General features: G+C 40.3%; 1 long non-coding RNA gene across 1 annotated transcript in view; it reads right to left on the bottom strand.

Annotated features, from left to right (window-relative positions):
- The window catches only part of LOC121960389, a 46,709-nt gene that overhangs the window by 12,922 nt on the left and 10,449 nt on the right, over positions 1-23,338 (bottom strand). The gene's annotated exons all lie outside the window — the stretch shown is intronic.

Consider the following 23,338-nt stretch of genomic DNA (forward strand, 5'->3'; position numbering starts at 1 on the left):
TTCTCATTGCTGCTCTTTAAGAGCTGAGCTGAGCCGTCAGATCTAACTATATACTGTAACTATTTGCTAAATGGTGTATTTCTTGTCTCCGAAATGGAATTTGTGTTTTTTTTTTATGAATGAGTCTCTCTTTTGATCCACCCTGTGGTGGTTTTGTGAGCCACACATAAAAAAAGAAAAACATCTAGACGCCAACCTTGGACGTTGCAGATAAGTACACCCCTGACACCTACAATTTTTAGGCTTTCTGGTGGATTGGCAGCATTTAATTGAGTGCCTACAAGACCTAAATGCTCAGTCTTCAGTAGCACGAGAAGAGGCAGGAATCATAACATTTATTTATTTCAGATATGTTGAATTATCTTACGTATTATTATTTCTTGTGTTCATGTCATGTTACTCTTTACTTAAATGACTGATTAAAAATATTATTTGTGTTCACTGAAAGTTGATTCCAGTCCCAAAGGTATTAGTTTTATCAGCTGCTGCTTCAGAGGTCAAGAATTAACCCTCTGAAACCTGAACATATTGGCTTGATTTCTTTCAAAAACACAGGAGGAAGTGACAAGAAAATGACATGAAATTAACCAATAAGGAATAAAATGTAAAAAGCAAAAAGTAAATACATATAAAAGAGTAAACAATAACTGCATCTCGTGCCTAGTTGCTCATCCCCTGTTTATCCATGTATTCAACAGAAATCAAACCAGTTTGCTCAGGTTTCAAATGTTTAAAAATATGTGACAGGCATCTTAATGCAGCACAAGAAAACTGATGTTCCAGGTTTCAAAGGGTTAACTTTCAATCCTGGACTCAGAGTGCTCCACAAAGCTGCAGAACAGATACTCATGGGATTTCAGTGTGAGATTGTTTTTGTCAATTCTTTTTGTCGTCACCAGCCAGTGTTTTTCTTTTGTTTGTGTGTGTCCAGGGGTGTACTGTAGGTGCACATTCCTGTGTATGTGTGTGTGTGTGTGTGTGTGTGTGTGTGTGTGTGTTAGTGTGATTCACACATTCCACAGGCTTAAGCAGAGGTTGTGATGAGCATATTTCTCCAATCATGTGGCACCTCCGTGTTTACATACCAGACGTGCTCCGGGGAGACAGAGTGACTGACACAATAAGCTCGCCCGATCTGCCTGTACATCACAGCATGCCTCCAGCACATTACAATTTATCAACAAGTTCCCAAATAAACAGAAGCCGGTGCTCTGAATGTGGACATGGCTGTAGGTCCAAAGCAAGATGTTGCATGGAGCAGACTGTTGCTACCACTGTACATTAAATAACAATTAATAAATTAAATTCAACATGGCAACTTGGACACATAATTTTATTATATTTTACAAAGCAATTAATTAACTTATCAAAACTGTAATTTAAAGATTGTTCAATAATTAAAATATTTGTCTCAAAGCTGTGATTTAATGCTGTGATTAACACTCAGGTAGCCAAAATAACCTGACCCGAACCATCGACCCAAACTCAACATGCTGTAAGATATAGGTTGGCTGCATCCCGTTGCGCCAATCAGATGAGACTTGGGAGAATGACGCTACGTAATTGGGCCAAGAAAAGTTGCCCGGTCTGGCTGCCATCACTATGTCATTATTAAAAATGACCTGGCCTAGCACTGACCCAAACTCAGCACACCGGAAGAAATAGGTTGGCTGCGTCTGGTTGCTCAATGTGACTCCAGATAAATGACGCTTAAAAATCAGGCCAAATAAACTGGCCAACACTTCCATCACTGGGCAGCTGGTATTTAGTTTTTTAGTATTTTATAGACTGTTAATCTGTTTGAAGCCAGTGTCCGTAATCAAATTATCAACTTACGTCTACAAAACACATAGAGACAAGTGACACCTAAAGAGGTGCTTTTTTAGTCACACAATATAAGATTTGTCAAAGACTGATGATCTTGCAGAGCTGCTATTTGCAAGACAACAATTAGGTTCCTTTTTAGATTAATTCCCATCCTGCTCCTTGTGGAAAATATAATGCCAAACTCCCTTTCAGAATTACTACATACTACCAATTCCCCGCGTTTCACAAAAACACATAACTCTAGAAACACATGATAAAAGGCATTATAGGTTGACAGTATTCTTGTCAATTTGGGATCAATATAATTTAGAGTGATAAATTGTATTTGGGTAAAAACTCTCATTTGAATTTTGACGCCTCAATATGCACCAATCGGTTAGCTGCACTATTTTTAGGTAGGAGGCCATGGAAATGAGAGGTGAACTGTGTCAACTGTGTTTCTCACAAAATGAAGTGCTGGTTGGTAGATCGGATATATAAAGAATTAAACAAAGACTCCACCAGTTTCTCCTCTATTTCCACAGTACAAGAGAACCGAGACTTGTTTATGTTCTTATGCCTCCCCGGAGTCACCTCCATATTTGGCGGCTCTTGTTTGGTGCTGAAGAGAGCACAGCTTTTTGTTTAAGGCAACGGTCACGCCAATGAACTTTACTATTTGCATGAGCCTAGACAAAAACTTACGATAATATTAAACATGTTCAGTTTTGTCAAAACAAAACGACCTGAGACAGTTTTATGACCATCTTACACATGGGCAGATTATGAGACATTGGGCCCTGGGGCGAAAATATGCAAAAGGCCCCACCACCTCTTTTACATGGAAGCAAGACACAGACTTTGAGGTGCTTTTGCCTTGTTTTTTTTTGCGTCTTCGTTTGTGGTTTGTGTCTCTCTATAAGGTAATTCTGTATCTTTTTTTGATCGCTTTTTGTGTAAAGTAATTTTGTGTCTATCTGTGGTTGTTTTGCCAGTTTTTGTAGTTATTTTGTGTCTTTTTGCAGTTCCTTTGCATCTCTTTGTGATCTTTTTATGTCTTATCTTATATAAATAAGATTAGGGTTGTTTGGTCAAATAACTTTACACCAAATGACCAAGATTACTGAAGCATGCACCAACTGAGGTAAAACTCTCCTGATTTATACCAAAATTGAAAATTTGTCGGTGACAGTGAAATCACTTGAGAGTCGTTTGGTTTGAGGCCTGCATTAAGAAACTAGCCACTTTACCACATGATAGTGGTTACTGAAAAGGAGGAACGGCCCTTAGCGGAGAAGGGCGACCTTTCCCCTGGAGCCTGACCCCTGACCCGCCTCTCTGTGATCAGCTAATTGGGAGAGAGCAAGTTAGAGGAGCCTGAAAGCTTTCTCGGAGGAGCCGAGCGGCTGCGACCAGGACAAGCCCACTGGGAAAAAGAGCTAGTCTACTTGAGGGGAAGGGCTGAATAATGCCTTTGTGTAGAGGCCAGTCTGTGAGGGTGTGTATGTGTGCGGGAATAACAGGAACACCAGTCATTACAGACACATAAACCGAAGGAACAGACGTGAGAATACCCCAGGCAGGTGTGGTGCTACTGACTGCACATGATGAGTCAATAAAACACACAGCCGATAGTTTTAAACAGGGCAGTCATCAGCATTCAGACAGTCTCTGCAGATTTATGAACCACAAGATTGCAATACCTTTCACAAGCAGTTATCTTATGAATAATACACGTAGACATATTTGATGAGCCCATCTACAGGCGACCATAAACTTATTTTATTTGCCACACTGGTGCTGGTCTGAAGTGCCGGCTCTTCATAAAAATGGGATCTTAACTTCTCCTGCTTCATTGAGGAAACAGCACCGTTTGGCTAATGGCACAGTAATATCTGACATCAGTTTGGGGAGACCTGATTTACTGCGGCGATGCTGGGAGAAATCTTATGCAATCAAAGCATTGTTTCACCTCCCACGGTGTTGAAAGATGATTATGAAATAAGCTTTAGCTCTTGATATAGAGGCAACTTCTAAGTACAGTACGAAGGACAATCGCACAAATGTTGAGCCAATTTCATTGCTTACTTTAGTTCTGTAATTCTAGGATTAGTACTACAGCTAAGGGAGTCCATGTTTATAAAATAAAGCAACAAGATAAATTTGTTGAGCATGTAAGATTTATGTTAATTTTATGTAAAAGCAGAGTAAGAGGAAGAACCAGTGGCCCCACGATACAATATTATTACCATACTACCATACCATACTGCCACACAATTCCTAAAAGTTATGCCATTTAAACAAGTATGTGATAGAAATCAGTCAGGTGACAGCGTGCATATTTTTGATCATATGTCCAAAGGTGCGATACATGATGTAGAATTACATTCACGGACATATACAGGTGTCATTGGATATGTTTATATGCCCACTAATATTCCTCTATTATTCTGCATATGACTCACTACACATATTTTTTTTTAGATATTTTGTGTTAGGCCTTTTTTCAAGTTCAAGACATGTGGGATATGCCGGTATTATTTGGGTTTTAGGAGCATTCTTTTGACGTCTATACAGCACATATGGAATATGTGTCTCATCTGGGGTTTTTACTGCAGTTTGGGACACACGTCCTCTTGCCTGTTTACGGTCAGCTCTTTGCATTCTCATGTAGACACTGCACACAGACCAACTTGGCTACAGTTTGCAAGGCTGTGGAGTAAAGATGCAAAAGAAAAGGCAACATTTCTGGCCATCATATATATCTTGGATATCAACTGCCTTTTGGATATGCACAAATATTACAATGCCAAGCTTTTTAAAAAGGTGGTTAAAAAAAATAGAAGAGTGAGGCTTTGTTCGCACGGTTGAACCAGCCCACCACTGCTGGAAAACTCTGAAAAAATCTGTTTTTGGTGCAAAGAAGGAAAATGTCAAAAGCAGTTCCAGCTGTTCCACTTTTCCAAATTTTGACATGATAAACGACACATTATAGGGCACGATGAAAACCATAAATGAATGATTAAATGTTAATGTTTTGGCTACAAATTATAATTTAAATGCAATTTTAACTTAAAGGTTTAGGGTATGGATTTTGTTTTTGTGAGATTTCAACCCAAAGAATACAGTTTCTAAAATAAACAGCCAAAATCCCTGTTTTCTTTGTCAATAAAACTTACTAAGTAATTGGTTTTGAGACACAAAAAACAGTAGTGAAAGTAGTTACTTTGTCACACGTATAGTACCAGTTCTTACTCTCAAGCTTGTAATATTAAAATGCTTCGAGCCGCTGTGAGAGAAATGCATTTGAAGTGAGCGAGAGTGAAATACTGTTTTCACTGGAAAAACAATCTGTCTTCTCCTCAGTTGCGTCATATTCAGCAACATGCAAATGTGCCAGATCTGTCCTTTTTGCTTTCATCAGCAAACACAGCAATCTGAGAGTAGTGGGGCCTTGACAACATGTGTACACACACACACACACACACACACACACGCACACACACACACACACACGCACACACACACACACACACACACACACAAAATGTGTGTGTATTCAAGATAAACTGTCAAAAAGGTTCTGACTCTCTTGTAACTGAAACAATGAGCAGACTATAACAGGGCTGGTTCTGACATTTATTAACTAGACGACCATGATGTGAGAGTGCGTAGCGGAGCCCAGTGTGTAAGTGTGTCGTGCAGGTTAAAGTGTGTGTGGGCGTGTGTGTGCTTGTACGTCACCCTCAGCTGCAGCTTGATACTACTGTCATATGAAGCTGTGACCTCTGAGCTCCAGCCACGTAACAACCGGCCTGACCTGGCCTGCCTCAGGTTCACACACACACACAGACACACACACACACATGCAAGAGTGTGCACACACAAACACACACGCACAATATATTGGTAACTAGTTCTGCGTTAATGTTCGTCTATACTGTTTCATTCGATATAGCTACGTGAATGCTGATGTGAAGTCATTGTGGTTTTGTCTTTTTTACATGAAATACAAATGACAAAATCTTCAATTCATACACTAATGAAACAGAGCCTTCTCAGCCCACTGTGTAATACTTAAGGTGTTTTGTTAGTTGCTGAGCAATTCCTAGAAAAACATCACGTTTGAAGTTGGCCTGAGGAACATCTGACTCAACCATGAAACACCCACTAGGAAAAAGCTCACTGCTGATTGGCTGAAAAGGCCAACATCTTTCCATCTCGTTCTCTTTGTCTACTGACACAAAGACATTTAGATACAAAACAATGAACAATTACCTGTCTATCTACTTATATGCACAACACGGACATGTAAAACATAGCCATATAAAAATGGTTGCAAAATGCATAATTTATCGTTTTTATGCATTAATATTAATGCAGGCTATTTTGTACATTTGTGGCTGTTTTCATATGAGTGGCAACATCAGTAGATCCTTACTGAAATCTCTCAATAAATATTGTACGTATTGCCATAAAATTTTGTATTGACATTTATGGTTTCAAGAGGATGAATCCTAATAACTTAATAGATTCACTCATTTTTCATCTAGCTCCTACAGCTGGTTGATATTGGTGGTTTTGTGCTCTTGTTCAGTGGATTTTTTTTTAAAAACTATTTTTTATCATCAGATAATAAACTGTAGCTACATCTTAATGTTTTTCTCCCCTCTTAGTGTTTCATCTTAACCTTTGCCTTAAATGAAATCGTTACCTCTCCATTTATATATATATATTATTATTATATTTTGTGAATTACTAATCCTGTGTTTCATTGAATTTGGGAAGAAAACATTGTATTTCTTGCATAAAAAAGAATCTGAAAAAATCAATTTACAAACACTCCCTCAACTCATTAAGTATAATCAGTCTCATTTTATGTAGTTGTTTGCTCAGTACTTGCCAAACACGTGCATTTTGTCAAAACCATAATATCCGAAATATCTCTGCAAAAACAGCAAAGGAGCTTCTATCCAGTGCCGAAGACTGTTTATGCATAAGTATTTTAACATAAGTATTGTACACACCGTGTACACATGCTTGAAAATTTCCTTACAAACAAAAGTACGGTCATTGGCGTTATCACCCTGTGCTTTGTGTCCACATGATTTTTGCTTTACATACATACATGTAATATATGTAATATAAAAATATACAGTATATATATATATACATATATATATCTGAGGTACTAAAGTTTAATACCACATATACTAGATTAAAAATGTTCTAATAAAGTAAAGTTTAAAAGTTTTACATTCACACAAGATTCTTTCTTTTTCCCATTGAGTCTGGAGAACAGTACATTCAGGAACGAGCACACGCAGAACTGATGACAAAAGCAGGGAGGAAGCCAGCACTTGCTGAGCCCACACCACTACGGAGGAGGCATGTGCTGAGCCTGACTCACGGCGTAGCCAGAAATCATCAAGTCATGAATCCGTCTGTGTTTGGGCGTACAGAGGCACATATGAGTCATGATAGAGAGGGAGAGAGAGAGAGAGAGAGAAAGCTGCAAAGACAAAGACAAAGGACAAGCAGTCTCAGGTCAGGCATGCATTAGTTCCACATAGTCAGTCATGGTGACAGTCGGATTGTCAGCAGCTCTGGAGTCAGCCAGAAGTTGAAATAAACCCTGAGCACCAGGGTGACACACTTTGACTGTCTTTATAGTGAAACATAGATTCCTCCCACCCTCATACACTCCATTTCCCATCTAAAATATATTCTTAAGAACCTGCAGATAATGTTAAACCAGGCAAAAAATGCTTGAGACACCAGCCCGTTCCGTTAACTTTTGATCTAAAAGAGAAAAAAAAAATCCCACTTGATCCGTGTCCTATATTTGGCAAGACTTGGAGTCTCCCTGGTCAATCTGTGCCAAGGCTTTTCCCTAGACTAAGCCAATAGCAGTGTGCACAAACCTTGTACAATCCTCCCCAACAATATTTGTCAGCGCATATTCTATCACCATGGTGACTGACACTCTAGCCAGGCGGTGTTGTGCAACTCTCCTCTGATAGGGTGAAGGGAAGGAGAGGTTGCAACAATCGGTCAGGAGCAGCTGAGCCTTTTGTGTATTATTATAGGTTAGAGCTCCTCCACCTTATGGTCCCACCTGCTGCCTTTGTACATAAAAGGAAGAGTTGATGGGTTTTTCTATACAAACTGGATTTTTTTCAGGAAGCTTGTAAAATCTACATTTGTTTAGATTGATACTGATGTGAGTCAACTTTCTGTGCAATAAGCTATATTGAGGGACTGTTTTTGAGTTGGGGCAATGTTTTGGTTTCAGGAGTTTTCCCCACGCTGTCATGGTAACCAGCTGAGAGGGCAGTTGGTAGGATGGTAGTAAGACAGCGAGGGCGACATGCTGTTTGTTCTGCAGATGCAGCCCTCTGTTCCCGAGAAGTCCCTCGGTGGTGAAGACTGAGTGGTGTGTCCCAGGGGGCTATCGCGTTTCAGAGCGAAAACAAGCAGACCGGGCTTTGGCAAACAGAATCACTCATTGCAAAACCTTTCATTTGCAAAAGGCTCTGTAGCTGGATGCTTGTTGCTTTTTTTTTCCTGAGATGCCCTCTGAGAAGTCTTAGAGAGCTGCACTAAATTTTGAATAATAGTTTTGGTGAATGTGATTCCTGTTTATAGCTCAAACTAGCATTACCGCCTAGTGTTGTTGCACTGTCAGTGTACATTATGATGTCAAAAGTGAAGCTGACATTTGACCTTTTGGATATAAAAAGTTTATACTTCATCATTATATCTTATTCTCCTCACTGGCTTTCTGTTCTTTTTAAAATAGATTTTGTTTTAGATAGATTTTACTGATCACTTTTAAAGCTAGTCTGGGTCTGGCCCCATGGTACATAGCCGAATTGTCGATCACATATGAGCCAGTTTGCAGGCTAGATCCTCTGGTGGGACCCTTCTGGCTATTCCAAACTCACAATCAGTGACTTCTTTTAAATTACTTCTGAAAACCGATTTTTATAGACTTGCTTTTACATGATGTCTTCTTTTTATTTAATTTTATTTATTTTACCTATTTTATTTCTGTTTTATTTATTTTATTTCCTCTTATTTGTGATTTATGGCTTTTGGTCTATATGTTTGTATTATTTTATGCCTCCTGCATTATTTGTCCTCATTTAAATTTTTTCCTAACTCTACTTTAGGTCTCCCTTGTGCTCAGTATAAGTGTTTGTCTCTCTGTTGTTTTATGGCCTTCTATACATCCCATTTCTGCTTTTGATTTGTTTGTCTAATCACTTTGTAAACTCTGTTATCAAAGGTAATAATAAATACATTTATTATTATTATAATTATACATTTGTATGAAATTTTATATGAATTAGTGTAAATTCTTAAATTATGGCCAGAAACATGTTTTGCAGGGTCAGAATAACCTTTGACCTTTACATATTGAGTCCATATGTACAATTGTGCCAAATTTGAAGAAACTCCCTTGAGGTGTCCTTTATATATCAGGTTCACAAGATTGTGATAGACGAGGCAACAGTGACCTTGAACTTTAACCTATGACCACCAAAATCACACCAGTTCATTATTGAATCCAAACAGACGTTTGTGCCAAATGTGAAGAAATTCCCTCACAGCATTCTTGAGGTCTTGGGTTCATGAGAATGGCAGATACGGACAGACAACCTGAAAACATAACGCCTCTGGCCACAGCTATCATCTGCCGGGAGGCATAAAAACACCTAAATGCCAAAAAACAAGAAAAATAATCTACAGAAAATAGAATCTTATTTTTAATGATGCTCCACAATCATTACAGTGAGCTTCCAGTGGTGAAATATCTATTTCGGGGTCAGTTTTGGTCATCCGGAGCACATGCATCTGAGTCATTAAGTGAGCCACATCAACAAGCAATAACTAATGCCCTGCTGTCTGCTGAGGATAAAAGGCCACTGTTGCTGGCATTGATATAAAAGGCAACACTTCCTATAAATAGGTTCACCCGAGACCATAGGGATGACATAAGTACTCCAGTCTACCACAGCGGCGCAGCTTGTTTCCTTTTTTAACTTCCCTCTGTTTACCCATTACCACATATGGGGATAAGCACGCGCTGTCATGTGCCATTTTCATCCCAATACAAATAGCCTGGTGCTTAATATAGCAAGGTCATGATGATGAGTAGCAATTGTGAAGTGTCACTGTATCAAAAGTGTGACGTCAGAAAGTACGGGGATTTAATTGTTTTCCATTAACACTTTAGCTCATGCTGTTTGTATCCCTTTTTTTTCTACTGTTTTTTTTAAATAACTAATGCTTTCATCATCACAGAGCGTCATAGACTTTGTGAATGTGTGCACGACTCCCTTTTCTAATTAAGTTGATGATAGCGTGGCTTTCTGACAGGCTTCATTCATAATGGCACACATTTCCTGTACAGTATGACTCATGAGCTCGACCAGAGGGGGAGAGAAGAGCACCTCAGCATCCATCATCCATTGTGAGGGGTGATCTCATCCTGAGTCATAATATTAGTGCCTTGACACGTTAAAGCTCATCCACAGGTAATAAATCCTACTCTCTCTGCCTCCTCGCTCTGAGTGCTCGTTACAGGTGTTCGTTAAAAGTAAGTTTCAAATCATGCCACTCAAGTCTCTAGTTAAGGATTCGGGAATGAGGCCTATAGGACCGTCCACACCAAGAAAGGTTAAATTGAAGGCTTTTAAAGACTTATTTAATGCCATTCAGAATCAAATTTAAGACCAATTTAAGGATAATCGAAATCGAAGAAAAAAAGAAACAACATGAAACAATACCTTTTTTTTTAGGATTAGGGACAATTTTGCCTAAATGTTAACATTAAACATAATTTGTCCTGTGGCAGAGACAGGGGCTGAACAGGATTCGTAATATGTGTTGTTTGTTGGAAGGGGTTGTTGGCGATTTTATGTTTCTCACTCTGCTTGATTCCCATGGTACTAACTTTTAAATTCTTGGTTTAACAGCCAATTACTTTAGACTTTGCACTTCCCAATGTCGCAGTGAAAGCTAGCTTGGTGATGCTGTTACCCTAACATGACGTTAAGGCGTCCGGTAATTATTATTATTATTATTTTTTTAAAACTTTACCAATTATTTTTGAGATTTTGCAATGTAAAAAAAACAACTTATAAAACCCTACTTCTCATGTCAGCATTTTTAAGACTTTAAAAAGGTTGATTTAAGACATTGTAATACCAATTAAGGCCATATTTTTAGATGAATTTCAATGCCTTTATGATTTATGGAGGATCCGCTGGAGCCTTGAAGAACAATAATGAAGTGCGGCTCTCCCTCTGAAATCAGACGCTTAATCAGCCGCTCTCGGCATCACATACTGAAACATCACAACTCCGTTAAGCAGCAGCATTTTTTGACGTTTTGAGCATATGGTGGGCGGGAGTGGAGGTGGATCGATCACACAAACTTTGGACTTTGAGTCGCATGACAGCTGTTTGTTTCCCATGTGAAAGCAAAGCTAAACATGTGATAGTAATGTTACTTAGCTCACGTACGGGCATCATGTAAATATGTCACTCTCATCAAGGACAATGTTGTGTGCCAGTAAGGGTGGCATGCTATATGCTTGTGACGTATGTTAAACGACGTACATTATGTCAGAAACAAACAGTGTCATTTTGAATCAAACCATGATGTTTTTATCTAACCCTGTGCTTTTGTTGCCTGAACCTAAAGAAGGAAACCTAAAAAGGAAGTGTTTTACAAACGCTCAAAGTTTGTGTTGAAAAGAGACAGTTTAAATTTAAGGAAGAGAAACTGCACATTTCCATTGAAAGCTAAAATTTATTTGAAACAAAGCATGTAATGAGCATAAAATAACACGCCGCCATCCAATTGAGTTAGAATATTTTTTTAAAAATATATATATCTATTGTTATAGTTACCATTCCTGGTGTGGACAGCCCTTGAGTAATGGGTCATCATGCAATAGTCCTATTACAAAGTCAACTCACTGACTGCTTTAAACATTGTTAAAAATAAAAGGCATTAAAGGATTATCCCAATTTATTTAAGGAATGTAGATGTAGCTTCAACAAAGAGAGTAAGTTCTTATTTTAGCAGTGACATCACCGTTTCCTGTTGTGCTTAACAACCGATCAAAGTGCTCGATGCAAAAAGAAGACAAAGAAAGAAGAAAAAAATATTATAAAGTGTTACGTCAACAAATATTATTTTCGAAAACAATTCTGGTTTATTACAACATGGTAGGTTTGTCATAATTTCTGTAAGTAACGACAATTATGATATCATCGACCTGAATGCATTTCCTTGTGAAATGAGAGATTATTAGTACTATTTTTGGTGCACAAATTTTGGAGTTTATCTCGAAATAAACTCACTGATCCACTAAACGTTTGTCTCGTTTACAACCTTTTCAAACATCTGACTGCTGATTCTTCTTTCCCGACATACGCCGAATCTCAGCAAATGAAGCTCACTGTATAATTTCAATCAGGAGGGTTTTGTTTATGCTTTATTAATTCACAATTCTCTCTCTTTCTCTATCACCTCTTCCAATCAGCTGAATAACAGCACTCACTCGTCCAGTTAAACCAATCAATTTAGCCATGATCTCTATGAGCCAATCATGTTGCTGCTGTCAAACTACAACGGCTCTTTAAATATATGACATCACTATGGCATGTAATCGCCAAAGACTATCAACACTTCTCATACTTACTTCTCTGCACATCTAAAGACTCCTTTACTCAGAAGGAGTCTTTTCTGATGGAACTAACCTGATGATCAGAACAAAAAATTATAGTCAACCTATGAAAATATGTATCTAGTTGTAATAAACCATAATCACTCACTGCATAATGTGCACTGACAAGGAATGACATTTTCCCAAACTTGTCATTCTGTACATTCTTTAATCCTCTCACAACTCATTTCTCACACACTGACAAACAAGAGACTCTTTCTGTCTCTGTGCAAAGACATTGTTACAGCTGCTACAATGTTGCAGTGTCACAACACTTGAACGCTGCAGCGTAACAAATGTTACAATGTGACAAACAACTATAAATAAAGAGAAGTGAAAGAGAAGGGATGGGAGAAGTGGTGGATGTGGTTTTCCAGTGGAAGACCGACACGCATTCACACAAGTTACCTAATATCCCAATAAGATTCAGCTTGTTGACGTCTGTGTGTCACGGTGGCAACTTAGCTCTTAGTTTGCTGTTTAAATATCTATTCAAATTTCTCCAAAATGTATTATACTTTATATTTGGAGAGCCATTCAAGCAAAAGGTTAAAGTGGTTGTCAGAAGTCAGTGTGTGACGTTGACTGTTAATTCTGTACAACTGAGCTCTTCTGACTCATGTGACTTAAGTCTTACTCAAAGTCATGTGACATCCTCACCTCTTGAGCTTTGAGTCTTTATCTGTGTCAGTATTTTGTATTTATGTCTATGTGATGTAAAATTTTCACCTAACTTTTAAATCATAAATCATGGTGAAGAATTCTTGATCTTTAATACATTATATTGTGAGATAAGAATTTATTTATTTATTTACTTGTTATACTTGTAAACCTGTAGGTGGACAAAGTGTGGTACTGTTCTGCAGCTTCAGTAGGAGCGTTTAATATGTGTGGGGGTTGAAAGTGAGAGAGAAATAAGACTTAAGGTCAAAAGGCAGCTTTGAATCATGCGGATGATAACAGCAATCCAGACTCACAGAATACATCTCATAATGAGAATGAAATATACAGTGAAATTTTAGGTCAGATAATGTCTGTTGTGCACCAAAGATAGCAACAGATTCACAGTCTAAATTAACATTAACAAAGTTTTAACAGTAGCCATTATGAAAATACAAGAAATTAGCCTGAAAATCATTTTTTTAAAAAACGAAATGACCTGGAAAAAGTCGCCTCAAAAAGCTCAAAAAGTATAATTATTCTTTCTGTACCAAATTTTCAAGTACAGATCTTTATATAATTTAAAAATAGCAAATCTGAGATTAACACAAAGGTGATTAATCTTTAAATAATGTTTTTTTTTTTTAGTTTTTACAACACTCATTTATGGAGAAAAAACATTCACTATCCCACAATATCATGTCCTATTTTACCGAAGACATTTAAACATTAAAGGCATGATTGATCGTGGGTTGATTATATAACCATAACGACCATCCAACACTGTCCTGACTGCTATATGACTACAAAAAAACCTCAAAACTAGTATGTAATTCTAACTATTAATTCAACATTTAACCACCGAACAAAACAAATCCTGAACAATATGTAAGGATTAAATTAAGTGGATGAAATCCACAATGCTCAGATTTTATGCACGATGCACGAGTGTCTTCCTGAAGATGAAAACGGGGGTGCATAACATTAAAATGAGGGGGGGGGGGGGAATACCCCCGTTCATCCGTCAAGCCCCCAATTCAAAAGACTTAGGGAAGTCATGGGACAGACAGCCAGAGTTCAGGTCGCCAGGCAACGGGTCCCCTGCTATTAGACTTTTTATGCACCACTATGTCGGCATTCATGTCATGGTTGCCGGGGCAACCATATGACCAAGACACCATGACTCCACTGTTAACATCCATAAGCCCATTTTTCCTCTAACAAGCAGCAGCAGCGATGGTATGCAGTGTCACTTTACGGCTTCGCCTCCTCCTAAAACCTTCCACTCTGAAGTATAACGTCATCAGCTCAAGAATTTTAAATTTATAAAAACAAAGTAATAGGGTCCAATGGCAGTGATAATAAGGATGCATGCCTGTAATTTCTTTAAAATAGAACTCGCCACAATGCAGCTCCGACAGTAAATGAGCTCTCAGTGGCTACAATCCAAGAGAAATCCAGATGATTAATGTCCGTGACATAAATCTACTGTAGGCTGCAACTGCCAAAACCCATGAATTGTGGTAAACTCAACTGGTCATTGCCTCAAGTGAATCAGCCACAAAGCCGTGAGAGAGTGCTTTTTTAGATTAGGTCAGAGTCAAAGCAGCACGATTCAACTCCAAAGGGTATCATTCATTTAAAGTATACAGCGTCACATTGTAGTCCATGTTTTCCTTCTTTTAGTATCAAACTCCTCAACTTACAATGACCTATCATATTAACAGGAATCTGAAAAAGAAAAGGAACATAATTATGGTCACAAGACAAGAGACCCTCACCATACTGAGCCTTAAGGGGTCATGACCTCTTCACTTAAACCACTCTGAGGCAGAGCTGCCCTTCTGAACAGCAAACACAGTCCAATAATCACAGTAACAATCGAAGTGTGTTTTCTCTCTGAGATAACTGTGACAATAAGCAGCAAAGAAAAATGCTGACATTGTTCAAGATCTACAACAAACTGTTGAGATCAGAAAGTCAGCGCAGGCACAGACTGTTGAGTCAGAATGCTTTAATTTACACTTTCTCATTAACTATTCATAGTTTTGTCCCGTTCCAGCGATTTATGTCTGACAACCAGAAATTAGATTATCAGCGTGATATGTCTAGAATTTGTCAAAGAGAAATCAGTGGCCGATCTTTGGTGTACAACAGCTAAATAGGATGCCTGGGATAAACCCTTTTGTTGAAGCTCTTTTCTCAGAGCATCCAAATGAGCTAACCGCCGTATTCTGCTGATAATAATCTGTTTAAGTCAGAGACTTTTGTTGGGTTCCCTGGAGGGAGTGAAATACTGATGGTGAGGACTGTTATGCGATGATCTGTCTTGATCTCTTCCCTCGACAAAGATAATCCGTCTAGTTCACTGTGTACTGTGCCTGTTTGCCTGGGAGCCTCAGTCTGCGGGCCGGCGGTGGCACACTGGAGCAGAGCTGCAGGGAAGTAGGTAAAGGACAGGGAGGAATCAGCGCTCGCTGCGTCTGGCGATGCCAAGGGCGATCTGCCGACTGGGAAGCACGCCCAGAATATGTGTACAGATAGAAAACAATCTGAGGGATCTTTTCCCCACACAGTAAGCAGGAAATGAGGGTAATAGTGTGGTGTCTCTGCAGGTGAGAGGAGGCAATGCAACTGTTTTTGTCGGAGAACAGAGGATTAGTTCAGTCTGGCTGTGCTATTAATGCTGCTTCTATTACTGCAACTCTTGGAAGGACTTTGGCAGCCCAGTGTTGCTGTGTTTAGGATGAACCTCTGTCCTGATATAACTCAAGAGAAACATGCATGAAAGACACATTCAGGAGAGACACCCAAGGGTAAAAAAAGTTTTAACATATAGATATCACCAAGGACTTTTCTGAAAGTTGTCTGACACATGTTTAGACCTAATGTAATTAAATATGTGCTTTTTGCATAAAATGCCAGAACAGGAATCTGAAATAAAATACCTAAATGTGTATTTTTTACATTTTCTTTCCACTAGTCTGACAGAAACCTTCCATGGAAGGAAAGTGGGAAAGAAGTCCATTTACGTTTTTGGTTTGGTCCAGGCTTTTCCGTGTTAAAGAACACTGCATACACAAACTAATTTTAGTCAAAAAAGGCTGATTTTGGGGAAACAGTATACCTTAAAGTAAAACTAAAAATGATTTCACTATTGATTAAGTTGACGATTATTTTTTTCGATGGAAAACAGTATTGCGGGAAAAAATGTTATATTGTTTAAACTAAGCCACTGAAAACTTTTGTATTGGTGCAAAAATGTAGGTACTACCACCAGGGTAACCAGCAAGCCGTACTTTCAAAAACTGCAGTTCCTTGACATTAAAAACTATCAAAAAATTACATTATTCAAATAATCAGTTGCAGCCTTGCAGACTGTACCCTAAAAAAATGTATAACAGTGTAAGAGTCTTCCTTCACAAGTATACACAATAACTACTAATGTGATTTTTTACTATTGTTTATAATCCTTTAAAATCCCTTTTTTGAAACTGCTATGAGTACTACATACAGCTTTGTGCTGCGTCCCAAACAGGGCTGGCTTCCAGGCAGCCAGTTAGCTGTGAATGTTTATCTGAGGCTGTGCTGCTTACAGCACAGAGGCAGCATGGGAGTCTGGCACAGATGCAATGCTGTGAGCTGAAACTGTGACCGTGACGTCATGTGGGTGGCCGTTCCTATGTAGTCAGCACTTTCGACCCCTCCTCCTCCTCCTCTTCTTCTTCGCCCTACAGCTGCACATCACACACTGACCTCTGGCAATCCTCCATGAGGCCCAGGGGGAGGGGGCTCAACCAGGAGTCGTGCACACAGGTCAGGGGAGACGGGGGAGATTTAGGGGGGAAGGGTGGCGGGGTCAGTTAACCTCGTTCCTCTGCAGACTGGCTGACTGTAGAGCGCCATAATAAATGCTTGGTGTGAGTCTGGATGTCTGTGTGATAGTCTCGCAGTGCCGTCCAGATAGAGTGAGAGACAAAGGGGTGGGAAAGAGCTAAAGTGGCAGCAGCAACACACACTCTCACATGCTCTCCCATGTGAGAGTGAGCCAAGCAAGAACGAAGCTGCTTTATGTAAGTGTCTCCCTGCAGCCTGTGGGACTGCTGGAGCGCCTCACATGTTTGTGTTGTGGTCATCCCACATGGTTGGGCTCAGCCGGACCGGACCAGACCACAGAGTGCCCCGTCTCCAGCCAGTTATCGTCTGTCTCTGTGTCTATTCTCCGTCTGTCTCTCTGTTGTCTACCATTCCTGTCGTCATCTTTGGATTTCTGCTCCCTGCTTCACCTCTGGCTGCAAACGGCTTTGCAGCTGGGACGCGCAGGCGGAGCCAAAGAGAGGGAGGATGGATCAGAGGTGCTGATTCTGTTTCCCTCCAGAGATAGTAGAGATCAGGACCGAGCCCAAAACATAAACAGAAATCTACTCCATTGCACCAGACTTTCAGATCCTTACCATAAAAGACACTGACAACACTGTGTGTACTACACCAAAAATATCTTAACTCATCAATTCACATACTATAAATAACATTTAGTGCACAACATAAACCACACACATTCACAGCCACCCCCCCCCCCCCCCCCCCCCCCCCCCCCCCCCTCCTCCTTCTTCTCCCAGGGCAGCTGGCAAATAACAAAGGAGAGAAGTGTGCAACTGGTGGGATAAAGCTGGGAACATCTGCTTATTCAGGCGTCGGCATAATAAACTGGAGGCACAATTAGGGGGAAAAAAAATCCCCTAAACTGCAAGAACAAGTGCTCAGTGCTGCAGCAGTGCTCAGCGCCTCAGTCCAGCTGCGGGTTGTCTTTAGGACACAGGAAAAAAAGGACAACAGAGCTTTTCTGTTCCGCCTCTTGGGAATGCAAATGATCAGACAGTGACATACTGAGAGACTACAAAGCATGTGTGTTTTAACCTCAGATGTGCTGCAATGATACTATTAGGGAGGTCTGATAAATCGGCATTTGCAAACATTGCTCCCTTTGTCTGAATTACCCGAAAGCACACAGTGGGATATTCATATAAAGTCGATTGTTAAAAGGTGCTTTAAAACTTTATGGCTTAACAAAACAGAACAAAGAGTCCTTATTAAAACCTAAGATAAAAAAAAGTTGCTGATATCTTCAAAAAAATACACAACTCCTGTAGAATTAACAGCCTAAAAAGCATGAAGTTTGGAGGTTTTTCCCCGAAGCTTTTTTAAAGACCCGGAGAGATTCCTCGCCCTTAAACCTCCTCTCTGTTCTCACAATCCCCCGAGGAGGCTGGTGCAAAGTCTGCCGCTGTCTGGCTGTTCCCATGGCAACCACCAGGTGAGCAGACAGGCTTGGAAAGCACGGCGGAGGACATGTGACTCCCTCCACATGCTCAGGCAGAGCACACACACGCTCTCTCAGATAACAGGAGGCAAGCTCCCTCCGTTATTCAAACTTGCAAGTACACAGTGTAGTCGCAAAAAGGCAATGTTTGGTGAGTCTGAAAGCAGACAAGCAGATGACCAGTCTGCCAGTCCGTCTGTTTACCACTCTCTGTGTCTGTCTCTCTCTGTGACACATGCAGACACACACACACAGGCACGCACGCACACACACACACACAAACAGGCACAGTGTATTGTGGAGTGCAGAAGAAGAGGAGGAGGCTGCCCTGGAGGGGGGCAACTGAGATGTGTCATAACCACTGAACATCAAGTCCAGTTCTGCTACAGCAGCAAAAGGAGGAGGAGACGGGCAAGCAGCAGGAGGAGTGTGACATGAAAAAGTCACACGAATGGCTGAGAAAGGGGAGAGGTTTCACCTTTAAAAAGCGCTAAACTCTGAACAAACTTATCAGACTGGATGCCCTTGTAGTGACGAAAAAGAGTCTGCAGCCATCCTAGCAGCTCTGTGTGGCACTGTGGTGCCAACATGTTCACAGTGACAACGTTAAAACATGTTGACAGGTAAAACAAAAATTTAAAATCACCATCATAGTGTGTTCACATGCCGAGATTTGGTAATTAGCACTCAACACAAAGTACAAACATTACCAAAGTCATTACAATTCATCCAAAGGGGAACATGAATGTGAACAAAAAACAAAAACAAAAAATATCAACCTCTCTGAGGCACTAAAGGAACTTAATGGATCCCCGATAGGGTTTAGTGACAGTCTCTTTTAAACCAATACTGGTACCAGTACCTGGAATTCAGTACTCAATGGAACTTTAATGGTGCTTTACTCTCTCTTTAATAACAAAAATGTATTTACAGTTGTTGAAAATAAGTCCAAGCTTCTAGCTACAGGGCAAAAGAGGAGAGACTCTGTGGGATTACAAAGTGAAGCAGACTGTTCTTCTGTCTGGCTCTGTATAAAGTACACTGCTCTGACTAGGTTGCAAAATGTAGATAAATATATGTTTTCAGTGCCTTTTTATTGAGTATCAATCTTTTGTTTATGGCGTTTTGTCAAAAAAAAAGAAAAAGCGTTAAAGCAGAAATAGACCTATTGAGCCTCACTTACGCCCGTGAGACACCAGCCTGAACAGAGCCGGTACAGACAGCTGCATAGATTAAAACGAGAGCGGATTTGTTGCGTGAGACATATGAATGAAAAACGTGTCAGATAGCTTGCAGTATAGACACGAGCAAGGTTTCCATGTGCAGCCGCACTGTGCAGCCACAGCTGCAGCCGCAGCTGCAGCCGCACTATGCAGCGATTTGCACCAATTTGCATGAACCCACATCGCAGTGCATGTCCAGTTTTGTCCACATTGCAAGTATCTCAGCATGCTTTGTGCAGAGAGCCACTCACTTCCCATAAATCACGTCTTGTTGAAGAAGGCTGAGTTACGCTCTTTGACCCCATGGGAGATCGGGGTATGATGCATGCACAGTGTAACTGTAGCTGCCATGTTGGAGGGTTACAGCAGACAGCGCTAAAAGTAAAAGGACAATATCCGCTCAGGTGCTCTTCAGGTGCATTATTTTTAACTTCCTTAGGCGCGCTCGGCCTAACAAAACTTTAAGGTTCAAATTTAAATTGATGGTGTCCGATATACAATGGCACATTTGCATACAGAAAGTGTTTGCTTATGGTCTTTTACTGAAGACTTTTTTTGTTCTATGACAGCGCACCACCCCAATTGTGTGACTTAATTTGAAACCATGACTTCTCTGGGAGGAATGGGAGTAAATTTTATTGCAAGTTTGGGTGTGTACAGTGGGGCTGCACCATCATCCAAATGCACTCTCAGGTACCAAAATTTGGCACAGACTGATCTGTGAATCGGCAGAACTTACATAATTCGGTCCAACTTTAAAAGTTTGTTAGCCAACCCAAATCCCTCAACAGGCTTCATCGTTTGGGGACCATGTATACAAAACTTCATTGTATAGCGGTTGAGATATTTAAGTGGCGGACAAATGGACCCACTAAACGGTTACAATGCATGTGCAGTTACCTTATGTATAACATTTCAATCATAAAAGGAAAAAATAAACTGAGCGTTGCATAGCAGCACGTACACAAAGCCATGTCGAATTACAAGAAGGAAAAATAAATTTACTTTATCACTAAGATATTGCCTGTGAGTAACTGTTGTATTTCTTCCTGCTGTATACGACTCGCTGACGGATTATTTGTATACGGTGACAGGGCGTCAGCCTCTGGTTCATATCCAAAAGTACAAACTATCATCAGGCTGTAAAACTGCGAGCTGCCACAACACAATAAAAATGCCTTCACTGTCTGGCAGCCATGTGTGATCAGGATGGACATGTTTTGGAAAGGAAAGATTCCAAATTAGCCAAATCAAATTGTTTTGTTGGGACATGGCAACAAGCCTCGAGTCCATCACTATTAAGATGTCACTGGTGATGAAGGAAGCTGGTTGGCATGGAGATACTGTGCATCTCCGTCATCATGTCTTAGCTCTTTCTAAGATTCTCATAATCTGGCAGGTAACGGAGGTCAACATGCAGCAACAGTTACGTTTTATTAATCATAACTGAATCAACAATTTTGTCCAAATTCTCAGGATGACACAGGGAGCCAAACAGAGGTCAATCCACCCAGCTGACCCGCCTCTGACACTCTACTATTCATTCTGCTGGTGTGTGATGCTTCTTTTATACTGGGGTGATTCAGATCTAAATATGGACTTGATTAAACCGTATGCATTAATAATCACATGAACATTCCTTAGAGATTGCATCGCTGTTTTGAAGGTGGGGGCCATAAAATGACTTGAGTCGCAAAATTGCAAACTTGAGACTCCCCTCTTGACTAAGATTGATAAAACTTGACTTTGACTTGGTATTCATGACTTGAGACTTCACTTAGACATGAGATAGATGACTCTTAAGGACATGGCTTTATAGGCCGAAACCAGCTGCTCAGTAGGTTTGGACAGTCCACAAAAATTTCCCCACCTTGTGGTGGCCACAGTTTTTGTCCTGCAAGGCTTAAACTTGGCAGGGAGATCAAGTGCAGCTGTGTGAAGGTGCGTGTTTGTGTTCATGCCAATTGTCTAAAAGGGGTCATGACAATTAGAGGGGCCTATTGTCAAAAAAGTGCATGACTTCCAAATGAATTCACAGACTTAATTAAGATTTTGTGAAACAATTGGTCACGAGTCAAAGGACAGCTGGTTAACTACTCATGCTAAAGAAACGGACAACACGTGGATGCACTCGTGTAAGTCACAGAGTGTATAAATGAAGGACATAGCTACTGTAATGTCATCCATTGGTTTGTTAACTGCTGTTTTGAAGCCTTGATGTTAGGATTTTCTGCAGAAATTAGCTTTACACATCAAAATTGTTTTTTGTGCCAGGCTGTAAACATGTTTATTTCTGCTGTAAAGTTGGGCATTTTAACATGAAGGTCTGCAGGGATTCACTCTGTTTTGGAGCCTCAAGAGGCCTTCAATGAGCTGCAGTTTTTGGCACATCTGCACTGGCTTCATTTTTCATCCTCAGAGGTTGCCACTTGGTGCAAATGGTTGCAGCTTTTGCTAGCTTGCACTTGTTTTTCATGAATATGTGCATTTGTCTTGATATTTAGGAGGTACATTTTGTTTTTTTAAACATATTGGGTGATTTCTAGTGCGTTGCATGCAAACCTGGCAACCGACTAGGATGCTGCAAAGGCCAGCACACAAGGCAGCTATCATGGTGGGGGATAGTTTTAAAAATGATCAAATTTGGATTGTGTGTTGTGTATGTTGTTGACGATGGTAGTAACGAGAGAGTATGCAAGGTCTACAGCTAAAAAATGTGACACGACCACCACAACATCCAATTTCAGCCGTCACTAAAAAACTGAAAAAGAAAAGTACATGAATGTGTCTTTTTATAAGCTTATTGATTGGTCAGTTGTTAGCCAGAAAGATAGCATTTAACCATATTATCAGAATTTTTATTGCTGAATTGATGAACTTATAGCAGGGACTCTTGACTTGCTTGAATCTCACCATAGTAAATTGGGACTTGCTAAAGACTTGAAGTTTCAGACTTTAAATTTGCACATGTGGGACCTACTCCCGCCTCTAGCAGTGAAGACCTTCAGGGAGGTTGAGTGTGTAAAGAAGCACAGGAGAATGACACTGAGGGAAGCAAGAGTGCACACCTGCATGAATATTACATTACATGTGTTTTTGCTTTAACAGCCACACGTGTGTCTCTTTCATCTGTACAGTATTCCCCACCCATTATTGCCACCGGCGTTCTATAAAAAAAACCTCTTCCCCGCCATGGCCAAGTTGTGCTGCTGGCCCCTGGGCTTTGCAGCTCCTTTCCACTGAGGCGATTTCTGTGGAACACGACTCCAGAATAGGCTGGATCGTGTTGCCGTGGATTCCGCCTGTCCGCCTGCAGGGTCTATAAATAGTGCCTGTCAGATATTTTCACTCCTGTGCTGAGCGCACTCAGTGGCAGAGCAGTGTATTAATATCCACGGTGACCAGAGTCGTGCCTCAGGAGGGAGAGTATGGTGCGGAGGTGTGTGTGCGTGTGTGTGTGTGTGTGTATGGTGGAGGGACGTACAGACACAGCTCAGCAGGACTACACACAACCAGCAGGCTGTCATCTTTCCTTCCAACCTCCCTCTGCAGACTGAAGCTCCAACAAAAGACCTCTTTATGTCT

This window comes from Plectropomus leopardus, chromosome 21 (genome assembly GCF_008729295.1).
Source record: "Plectropomus leopardus isolate mb chromosome 21, YSFRI_Pleo_2.0, whole genome shotgun sequence".
In the NCBI taxonomy this organism is placed as follows: Eukaryota; Metazoa; Chordata; class Actinopteri; order Perciformes; family Serranidae; genus Plectropomus; species Plectropomus leopardus.